The sequence below is a fragment of the Lasioglossum baleicum genome, unplaced genomic scaffold, assembly GCF_051020765.1.
Source record: "Lasioglossum baleicum unplaced genomic scaffold, iyLasBale1 scaffold1531, whole genome shotgun sequence".
Classification (NCBI taxonomy): Eukaryota; Metazoa; Arthropoda; class Insecta; order Hymenoptera; family Halictidae; genus Lasioglossum; species Lasioglossum baleicum.
In genome coordinates this window covers 1-12109 of record NW_027470590.1, presented here as the reverse complement: position 1 = coordinate 12109, position 12109 = coordinate 1, and the positions used below count along the sequence as shown (strand labels likewise).

The 12109-nt window shown below is 34.1% G+C and overlaps 1 pseudogene; it reads right to left on the bottom strand.

Moving 5' to 3' along the window:
• Positions 1-5867: 5867 nt before the first annotated feature.
• On the bottom strand, positions 5868-6866 carry LOC143220755 (histone-lysine N-methyltransferase SETMAR pseudogene; annotated as a pseudogene).
• Between the last annotated feature and the right edge of the window lie 5243 nt (positions 6867-12109).

The following is a 12109-nucleotide window of genomic DNA, read 5'->3' as shown; positions in this document are numbered from 1 at the left end:
TGACAAGAAGTGATTAGGAAGGAAATTACATCGCACGGTTGACGCTAGGTTTACGGACGTTTCTGTGTACCTACCTTTATGGCGAGCCGTCAGATTTACGGGTAAAGAGAACTAATAATCGAAACCGGAAAGTGATTATATATTTTTAGAGGTGGTATTAATCCTTTGTGATGAAATAACGAGTCTAACTCGTTCTGAATTCTTGTGAAGTTTCAGCAAAATTACTGAATTTGTTTTCTAATTTTATCGCGAATATAAATGCAACAGTTCATTTTTCAGGGTTAAATCTCAAGTAAAAGGGGTGAAAAATAATCGGATGATCGGTTAGATCTACGATTTGGATAGTCGAAACTGCAAAAGCGATTATATTAGGTTGTTCGGAAAGTAATTTCGTTTTTACCCAACAGAGGACCTAATTGTATTTTTTCGCAGCCAACTTCACGCTCAAGCCGCATAATCGTTATATATTTCGACAGCTGATATAGCAAGGCTCGTTTGTTAAAAATTTTGTTCGATTCTTCGCGATAGTTTTTGTTCGGTGCCCTATCAAAGATGGAAAATCGAAAGCAGCATTTTCGGCGTATTTTACTCTTTTACCATCGAAAAGGTAAAAATGCGGTTGAAGCAAGGCGAAAATTATGCGATGCGTATGGAGAAGATGTATCGATCGAACGACAATGCCAAAATTGGTTTGCAAAATTTCGTTCGGGCAATTTCGATGTCGAAGATGCACCGCGTTCTGGAAGGCCCGTTGAAGCTGATGAAGACGAAATAAAGGCATCGATAGATGCAAACCGGCGAATAACAACTCGTGAGATTACCGAGAGGTTAAATTTGTCGAATTCGATCGTTCATGATCACGCGAAACGTCGCTCTAAAAAAATCCTGTTTCATTTTCACCAAAAAAAGAAACGAAATGGCTTTCCGAACAACCCGATAAATTCTAAATTCTAATACGATAAATTTTCGATTCTTTCAATTCCACGTAAATATTATTTATCGATCTCTATTTGTATTTTCCCTAATTTTTACCCTTCGTAACGAAGGAATAACAATCTTTTTCATCAAAAAAAACGAAATGACTTTCCGAACAACCCAATAATTCAAATGATCGGTGATTGGCTGTCGGATAACGAAAAACCCTTGCATCTGAGTCCAACTTCTTCCTTCAAGGGGCGAAGAAGAGTGTAAAATTGTTTATAATCAACTGTTTCTGCGAATTCTCGTTGAACAAAGTCTCTTTTTGAAGTTTCGAGAAGTCAACTGGGTAATTTATTATAGGCTTGCTTCGTTTCCGAATCAATGGCCGACAGATGAACGAAGAGATGGAATTAAAAATGAACGGATACGTGGGTAAATTATAAAACGAATCTTCGAGTTTGCAGTCTCGCGGTGAACGTTTCTGTTAATACGCGAGATTCTTTAGCCAGATAATTTATCGGATATCAATGGCAGCCGGAGAACCACCGGCATTTCGACGGATAATCCCAGGCCCAGAAACTGGGCCCTCTTAACGAGTTGAATGCCACGACAATTTTACAGGAATTTACGCCACGGTGAATTTTCTATTATGCGATATCTGTGATGATGAAATATTATCTTCGATAGATAAGTTACAGTGTATAACCACGTTTGACATGACTGCCATGGTGGTCACATATAACCGGCAACGATTTCTCCCGTGACGTCATGGTGGTCATGGGTGACCTCTGCCTTTCAACTTTTTACAATTGTAAAAAACTAAATGAAAATCGAGAGTTAGCGTGTTTGAATATGGCCGATGTATAGAAGATACATTGAAATAAAATGTGCCCTATCGAACGATTAAAATTTTTTATTAGAACAATAAAGAATAACAAAATGTTAGAATAAATCTTGCATCTAACGGTGCACTTTGTTAAAGCACTCCAAACATAAATGCGGCGCACCAATACAATCCGGACAATAAGTGGTCACCTTCTTGGTCTAATTTTTAGCAATTTTTCACCCAAATAGTTTGGAATTTTTTTTCTAACATTCCCTGCAAAATTTTCGTTCCAGGTACGCTCGTCCTTCTTTTTTTTTGCAATTCGTGCCGTAATCTTCGTCGAACCGTTACTAAGGCGCCACGGTGGTCACCCGTGACCACCAGTAAGAGAAACGCTCCATTTGATAAAAATATTGCCTTCTAACATCGATTCGTTATTATTTTGCCATTATATGCTTTGAATAATAAAAATAATTCCGTGGCGTCCTGGACGAAACATATGATTTCGGCGTGGCAGTCAAAGGGGGTCATCGGTGGCACTGGAGTGCGATTAAATTATAAGTATTGCCATTTTTTAAATATTTCTATTAACAGGTTGAACGCCACGATGAATTTTCTATTTAGCGATATATATAATGTTGAAATATTATCTGCAATAGATAAGTTACAGCGTATAATAATGTGTACTAAGCATCTAGTCTATATTGTTTCATCATTGTTCGGACTTCCACCTTTAATTTAGTAAAAGAATTGCAGCTATTAGTTATTTAGTTTCGTTTCTATCCAAATTTAACCTTTTGCGGACGAGAAACGAAGCTAACGATACTAAACGATTAAAAATAACAATTGTATTTCCATGTGCAACAGTTCTCGCAAAGATCGAACTATGGAGTTAACAACTAAGCGATTATGCATTATGTCAATAGATCTTTGTACATTTTTTTGTTGAGTTAATGTGTTCTAAGCACCTAGTATATATTATTTTCTCATTATTCGGACTTCCACCTTTAATTTAGTAAAAGAATTGTAGGCATTAGTTATTTAGTTTCGTTTTTATCCCAATTTAATCCTTTGCGAACGAGAAACGAAGCTAACGGTACTAAACGATTAAAAATAACAAATGGATTTCCATGTGCAACAATTTATGAATTTTAAAGTTAAATCAAGGCATATCAGCTACTTTTCTATGAAACCCACAAAATCTTCTCGAATTTTATTAACCCCGTGACGTGCAATGACGTCTGGAAGATGTCATTATAGACTTTTCCATCTTTTTCTTCTACATTCTTTCTTCTACTGGGTTGTCCGGAAAGTTCGTGCCGATTTTTTAGGAAAATTGAAACGCAGCTCATTTAAATATTGGTATACATTTATTAAGTTATATAGGTACCATTCTGTTCCACAACCTTCCTCCATCTTTCATGCAGCTTGAGAATTCCGTCCTTCCAGAACCTCTCAGGTTTCTCGGCAAAAAAATTGTCCAAATGGGTTTTTATCTCGACCAAAGAGTTGAAATTTTTTCCATTAAGGGAATTTTGTAATGATCGGAAAAGGTGGAAATCCGAAGGCACAAGGTCTGGCGAATACGATGGATGGGGTAAAACATCCCAACCAAACTCCAACAATTTTTCCCGAGTTCTCAAAGACACACGAGGTCACGCATTGTCCTGATGAAACACGACGCCCTTCCGATTCGCAATTTCTGGACGTTTTTGTTCAATTGATGTCTTCAATTTATCTAATTGAGAGCAATACTTTGCCGAATCTATTGTTTCATTATTTGGTAAAAGCTCATAATATAGGATTCCTTTCCAGTCCCACCAGATACAGAGCATTACCTTCTTCGAATGAAGACCGGCTTTTGGGTTGACTAAAGGTGTTTCATCACGCTTTCTCCAGGACCTTTTACGCTGAACATTTTTATCAATTATCCATTTTTCATCCCCCGTCACTAATTGCTTCAGAAATGGCGTCTCCTCGTTGCGCTTGTAAAGCAAGTCGCAAATGGAGACGCGGTCCAACAGATTTTTCTTCGTTAAATCGTGCGGAACCCATACATCAAGACGGTTTACATAGCCAAGCTTCACAATATGATCGTGGATGGTTGATTTTGATTTATTTAGCATTCCTGCTAATTGACGTAATGTTGAGCGTGTGCTATTCTCGATTTCTGTTCTAATCGTATCTTCCTCTGTGGTGGACGGCCTACCTGGGCGTTCTTGATCTTCATGGTCGAAATTTCCAGCTTTAAACCGAGCAAACCACTTCCGCACTGTTCTTTCGGCTACAGCATCCTCGCCATAAACAGCGCATATCTTATTTGCCGCTTGTGTGGCATTTTTGCCCTTTCGGAAAAAGAAAAACATTAAATGCCTATAATGCACTTTATTTGCCACCATATTCTAAGGCGTACAAAACTGATAAAAATTAACGAATCGTAACCAAACTTTCTTCCAAATATGGCTGAAGTTATCTCTTTTAGAATATGTACACGTGTCATTTGTTTTCAATAATTGTGATATATTCAGTCAGGTCACTCACGCTACCTACCGAAAATCGGCACGAACTTTCCGGACAACCCAATACATTTATTGAGATTGTGATTTTATAAATTATGAAATAATTACGATCTATATTTTCACTTTTAAATATTTTATTACTTAACCCTTTTGCTACGTGGAACTTTTCAAAAAATACGATTATGAATTTATGATATATAGTTTAAGTTCGGAGGTATATTATATAAAACGAAGTTAAAATATTTTTTCATATGGTTTCTCAATCCTACTTGTCTTTTTTGATATAGAAAACATATTTCCGATAAAGCACGAAAAATCAAATAGTCTTTTAATTTTCTTATAAAGGCTCTTTATCCTTTTAACTCTTTGACTACTGTGGACGCCTATAGGTGCTCTCAATATCACAAAAGCAAAATTTCTGAGAGTTTATAAACGCCAGTAATCAAAGAGTTAAAAGTTTTCGTTTCCATCATTTACCTATCATTCCTACATAAATTGTAATAGATAGTAATTAACCCTTTGAGTGCCGGAGATTTTTTGCATACATATGCGAAAAATACTGCAAATTTTTATTCGTCTTTGCAATGGTACGCGAAATTTTTTCTGTCAAAATCAAGTTTGGAAGTATTCTTCTAGAAATTTTTACAATTTTTTTATATCTGACATATTGAAGTATAATTTGGCTCAGAAAATACATAAATAAAGTTTCAAACTTTGTAGAAAAGGACACATCATTGTGAAAAAATATTTTACTTAACATGAAAACAGACTTTACGAACCGAATAATATATTTATTTTATTATTCATAGTTTATTAACAATTTTTATAATATATATAACGCATTATTCATGATGAAAAATTAAAACAGTTTCTTTTACTAAAAGTTCTAGCAAAAGTGTTTTAAAAAATAAGTTGAAGTATTCAATAAGTTGGAAATTAAAATTAAAAAAGTAAAATGCGTCGAATTTCGTCCGAACTCGAAGAATGACACGCAATCGAGATAAAAAGACGTCGAGAAAAAATTAACCTGATCGAAAATTGTTTATATTGAGTCCTGGATCATGACTTTCGATATTCGAGTCTTCGCGTTTCATTTTGAGAACCAATTTATAGTTGAATTATTCCGAGATTTCTTTTATTGTAATTCCACAGCAGAAAGTTTGCACATTTACATAGTTCTTCACAAAATGAACGATGTAACAGAGGAAATTAACTTCGAGGTTAAAGTTGAAAGGTATAAACGCGTTAGAACTAGTCCAGGACTGTTAAGATGATTGATTTATGTCATCTTTCGTGAGAATTAATCGGTGATAATCTATTTTTACTCTTCATCGAGTATAATTTTAATCTCTTAACCAATGTGTCTAAATTTAAAATCGTGAACTATCAATTACGAAGAACGCTTTGAATTTAGAACACTTTAATTACTTCCTCTATTCTCAGACTTTATTTTTCCATTCTTTTTTACATTTATTCGACAATTCGATTAAAATTCGTATTATATTAGTTCTCCCGGAAAGTTCAGTCCGTTTTTAGAAGAAACGAATAAATTTTTCATACTTCGAATAAACTTTATTGAATAATATAATTGCCATCGTTATTTATGACTTCTTGCCAACGTGATGGCAATTTGTATATTCCATTTTTAAAAATGTCTTATCTCTAGAGGCCAAAAATTGAACCAGTGCTTGTATGATATCTTCTTCGTTCTTGAATTGTTTACCCTGCAAAGAATTTTGTAAGGACAGAAACGAGTGATAATCGGAAGGTGCTAGGTCCGAGGAGTATGGTGGATGCGACAGAATTTCCCAGCCTAGCTCTGCAACTTTCTGACGAGTCCCCAAAGCAGCATGTGACCTGGCATTGTCATGAAGCAGTACGATGTCCTTCCTGTTGAACATCGCCGACCTCTTTTCTTGAAGTGCTGTTTTTAATTTATCCAATTGCTGACAGTACCTCTCCGAATTTAGCCTTTCGTTTGGTTTCAACAGCTCAAAATGTATCGGTCCTCGAATGGCCCACCATATACGCAACATTCTCTTGTTCAGGCTCAACTTTGGTTTAGAGGTGGAGGGAGCAGGTTTTCCGGGTTCACAGTATATCCTTTTTCTTACGATGTTTTCATAGGTAATCCACTTTTCATCCCCAGTTATGATCCGGTTCAAGAAGGGTTCGATTTTGTTGCGTGCAAGCAGAGATGTGCGTATGATGATTCGATCATTCAAATTCTTCTCACTTAACTTACGTGGCACCCATCTTGAATACTTCCACGCAAACCCTAGTTTCCGAATATGGTCGGGAATGGTTTGTTGAGCCGAATCAAGCCTTTCCGCAATCTCCGATGTTGTCAAAAAAGGATTTTGCTCTAACATGATCTTGACAGTGTCGTCGTCGATCAAAGATGGTCGCCCAAAGCGTGGCTTATCGGAAAGGTCGAAATCACCTACTTGAAATTTTTCGAACCACCTTCTGCGTGTTCTATCAGAAACTGTACCTTCACCAAACGCTTTCAATAAATTTCTACAAGCTTCTGTAGCATTTCTTCCTTGTTGGAATTCGTACAAAACACAGTGGCGTAAATGAAGTTTATCGGTAGCCATGAGTACACGATTGCGTCTCACTTAATACTAACAAGAATGATCTTCGTTTTAGTTCATCTGCGACGTTAATGTGTATACATTGTTAACGATGAAAAGAAAGAGCCAAATACGCGTCACACGAATATGCGGATACTTGTTGAAACTGATTGTAACCGGAACGGACAGAACTTTCCGGTAGATCTAATATTACTGTTCACTGCTCGGAATTATCTATCAATTCTAACGGAATCATTGTTCTTAACTTATACCCATGATTCACGTGGACAAACGAGAGGCCAGTTTGAAAGTTCCGAAAATTCGGTCGTAAAACTTGGCTGCCTTTGCCACGAGAGAGGAAAGTAGGAAAGTAGAGCTTAAAAATGGAAACTTATTTACCCTGTCGCGATTGAAAAGTGTCGCAGAAGGAAGCTCGTTAAATTTATGTCACAAAAATTTCCCTGCCGCCTTTTATTTATCGTAGCATAATTTCTTACCATCGCGATCCAACGTCAGTCGATAATTACAAGCCTCGGCACCTAATATCGAGTAATTATTCACACTTGCACGGCGAAAATACCGATTTAACACTAAACGGTCGAAATGACCGGTGAATAGGAAAAAAGTAGAAGCTTCAAAAAATAGAATAACACGAGACATCGAGAAAATGGTTTGTCATAAGGAAATTAGAATATTCGTTATGATTTTAATATTTATACTTTTAAGTGAAGGATTTTTTAAAAATATTATACATTAAGTCGAGTGAATATTAGATTTTAATTCATTTCTAATAAATAATAATTTTATCTTGTAAAAATTATTATTATTACTGAATAGAAATTTTTGTAATTATATCAGCTTTACTAATAATTAGCGTTGCTTTTTCAACTTTATATGAAGGAAAATTATTATCTTATATTCAATATCGTGACGGTTTAAATAAAGTTGGAATTACAGGATTATTACAACCATCTAGAGATGCTTTAAAATTATTAGCTGCAGAATGACTTATTTTTAATTAAAATTCAATATTTCTTATTAGTCCAATGATTGTCCAATACGTATATTGGAAGAAAATTCGCGAAGACGAGTGATTAAGATAATAAAGTCGATCTCGAAATTTTAATAAAAATTTGGGAAATAGTGATTTAAACCATGGTAGGTTTAGCGTTAAAGAAGTAAAGTTTCGTTATAAACTCACAGTTATAGACACATCTTCGTTACAATGTCTTAAAACGACCAGCAAATTTTCTCAATTCCCATTAACACTTAATCACAAAGCGACCCGACATTCTCGCAATTCTCCATCCTCGAATTATTATATCGGCACAGGAATAATTTAAAGAACGTAAAGTTTCATCATAAACGCACAGTTACAGATACATCTTCGTTACAATGTCTTAAAAAACCGTGAAAATGTTACCTGAAACGTAGAGTACCAGGATAATTATATTCACGGTAAGAATAGGTAGGTGCAAAAGACCGGTACGCTTAGTTTTAAGGCTAAAATTTAAGAGACCTGTCAGCCAATTCGTTCTTCAGCAGAATTTCGCGTCGTAATGCATTTAGAATGCGCACAGACATTTATTTCATCCCGATTTCCGCGAAACAACGTCTCCTCGCTAATCTTACGTGTCCAATTCGAGTTGCTTTCTAATCGATCAATTTCGATGTAAACAAATTTTCTCAATTCCCATTAACACTTAATCACAAAGCGAACGACATTCTCGCAATTCTCCATCATCGAATTATTATATCGGCACTGGAATAATTTGACACTAAACCTTTCATGGTCGAAATGACCGGTGAATAGGAAAAAAGTAGAAGCTTCAAAAAATAGAATAACACGAGACATCGAGAAAATGGTAGTCATAAGGAAATTAGAATATTCTTTATGATTTTAATATTTATACTTTTAAGTGAAGGATTTTTAAAAATATTATACATTAAATCGAGTGAATATTAGATTTTAATTCATTTCTAATAAATAATAATTTTATCTTGTAAAAATTATTATTATTACTGAATAGAAATTTTTATAATTTTATTAGCCTTACTAATAATTTTCTTTTTTAACTTTATATGGAGGAAAATTATTATCTTATATTCAATATCGTAACGGTCTAAATAAAGTTGGAATTACAGGATTATTACAACCATCTAGAGATGCTTTAAAATTATTAGCTGCAGAATGACTTATTTTTAATTAAAATTCAATATTTCTTACTAGTCCAATGATTGTAAAATACGTATATTGGAAGAAAATTCGCGAAGACGAGTGATTAAGATAATAAAGTCGAACGCGAAATTTTTTATAAAAATTTGGAAAATAGTGATTTAACACTATTTCTACCACGATTTTGTGTATACCTATTTCGACCAAAAGTGTCTTCTGACACCTTTGCGTATGAATGCAAATAATTGGCAAAACTGTTGGGATTTCAAATTATCAATTAAATATAGATAATTTGAGCAATATAACGGGAAGAATAATTAAAAAATATTACCTTCTTCATTTTTTTATTTTTATTAGAAAGATAATCAAACATTGTAATATCATTAACTTACCGAACTTTCAGTCTTTTGTATAAAAATTCAATCTTTGTATCTTTGTAACAAAAAAAGACAGTAATCATAAAAACATTGTAATAAAATTTTTTCCTTATTCAATACCACAGTTTTTACAAATCAACGGTTGCTCTACCAAGGTTTTTTTTTAGGTGTTTAGGTTAGGTTATTTATGTTTTTTTCGTAAAGAAAAGATAAGAAATAGAAATAATTACCAGTATTACAAACAGTTTTTACCGCTTACTTACCTGTAATGCTAATTTCGACAATCTGTTTTTCAAATTTTTCACGAATTTATTCAATTTTTTTAGAACAAGTCACTGCAATGATCTACAGTAAAATGCAACATGGCGAAAAACAAGCAAATATCAAAGTATCTTCCGTTACAACTGAAATTGGGATTCTCTGATCAGATTACAATTGATACGATGCTGCAAATGGTGTTGATATTTATATGTAAATCGGTTTAAAATTAGACACAGTTATGAAATCCTTAAAGTGTGAAAAGACACCTGATGGTAGAAATAGGTACACCATATGCACATTTTTAAAGCCAGGATGAGCTGGAGGAAAATGATATCCCTGAATTAATTTAACAACTGTTGTACAAAAAGTCAAAAATTTAAATCTGGAGAAACGATTAAACTTAGAGAATAATGTCAACTTAAAATTCGAAAGGTGTCCTTTGACATCTCTTGGAAGAAATAGTGTTAATATAATACAAGATTAGTATGATTCTCTACTTGAGAATAGATATACGACCTCAAAGGGTTAATAACGGTGAAATTTACCGTTGCAAATTATTCGAGTTCGTATCCAATTCGTAATGTAATTTAACCCTTTGCGGATAAATGTCATAATATACTTAGAAGTTTTTTAATTTTTCAGAAGAAAGCGAAATGCAGTGAATTATAATTTTACCGTTGCCAGTAGATATTTCTTAATTCGGAGAATTTCCCTCGATTTGTTATTTTTAATCGTTTAGTACACACCGAATGTATCGTTAGTTTCGTTTCTCGTCCGCAAAGGGTTAATGGTTAAAAATTTCAATCGGTGTTCAGAGATCGATTTAACACTAATCCTACCGTGGCATAAATGACCGTTTTCAAACTGTCATTCGAAATTCCGCGTTCAACGTTATACTACAAGCGATTTTTCTTCCAATGTACGTGTAATCGATCTTTCAATATTTCTCTTTATTTCATATTTTTTAAGATTCTGCTCCTTTTTCATTTGACCGTGGTAGGTTTAGTGTTAACCCTTTGCGGTCGTATTAAATTCATACATAAGTGTCATGCTATTCGGAATTAATTTTCGTTGACCGAACAGTAACGCGTACAATGCAGGATTATGAAGTAAAAGCGACATCTATTAACCCCTTGGCTACTGTGGACGCCTATAGTCACTTAAAAATTTTGCGTTTGTGATACTGAGATCGCCTATAGGCACCCACTTTTTTATCAACAGAGTTCTTTCCTAACGACTAAAGAATTTTTCTAAAAAAGAGTCACGACGGTGTGTTATAACATTTGTCATTTGTATTATCCTTTGTACACAAGGGAAGGATAAAAAGCTATATAAAAAGGCTTTAGCTTTGTTTTTATAAAAAAGAATATCTGACCTTTTATTAGAATAAATAAGACCATAATCAGATTTCTCGGAAAAAATCACCGTAGCGAAAGGGTTAATTCTCCTTTAAACTTTAGAGACCATCTTCGTTTATACCAGATTTCGTTATCTCAATTGATAAAAGTACAGTTTTGGTTCGTGAAAATGTTTCTTACGAGTTTACGTTCCTTAATTGCAAGCGTAAACTGGTGCAAAACTTAATATAATACAAGATTAGTATATATTCTCTGCTGTAGCGTCTGAAATCAGACATACAACCAGAATGAAAAAAAAGTTTTGATGACTAAAAGGAGACATACGATCGTAAAGGGTTAAAATGCAACGCAGTGATTTCGTTTCGTTCGGTAACGTTGTCAGTTCGCGAAGAGAGCCGCAGATGGTGCAAATGGATAATATTTATATACACGTTTGGTCGGATAAGTGATGATTTTTAATGTGATATACAATTTTCATACATACAGTCATTTTACGATAACGAGAATAAGACTTTTGAATATTCGTGTGACATTCTTCCGATTTTTCTTCCAATGTACGTGTAATCGATCTTTCAATATTTCTCTTTATTTCATATTTTTTAAGATTCTACTCCTTTTTCATTTGACCGGTAAGTTTAGTGTTAACCCTTTGCGGTCGTATTAAATTCATACATAAGTGTCATGCTGTTCGGAATTAATTTTCGTTGACCGAACAGTAACGCGTACAATACAGGATTATGAAGTAAAAGCGACATCTATTAACCCCTTGGCTACTGTGGACGCCTATATTCACTTAAAAATTTAAAAAAATTAAACTTAGAGAATAATGTTAACTTAAAATTTGAAATCTGACATCTTGAATCTTGAATCAATCTTGAAATTTGACATTTCTTGGTGGAAATAGTGTTAAATACTAACTAGTTATAAAGATAAAGTTTACGTTAAATTAAGCATAAGTTACGTCACATCTCATATTTTTTAAGAAAGGACTTACACTACTACTAGTTTAGCGTTAATCTCGTGAAATATACGAGTTTAACGAAGGTAAAGATCGGAAAGCGAGAAGGTGGCAAGTCAGCAACGGACTTTGGCTGT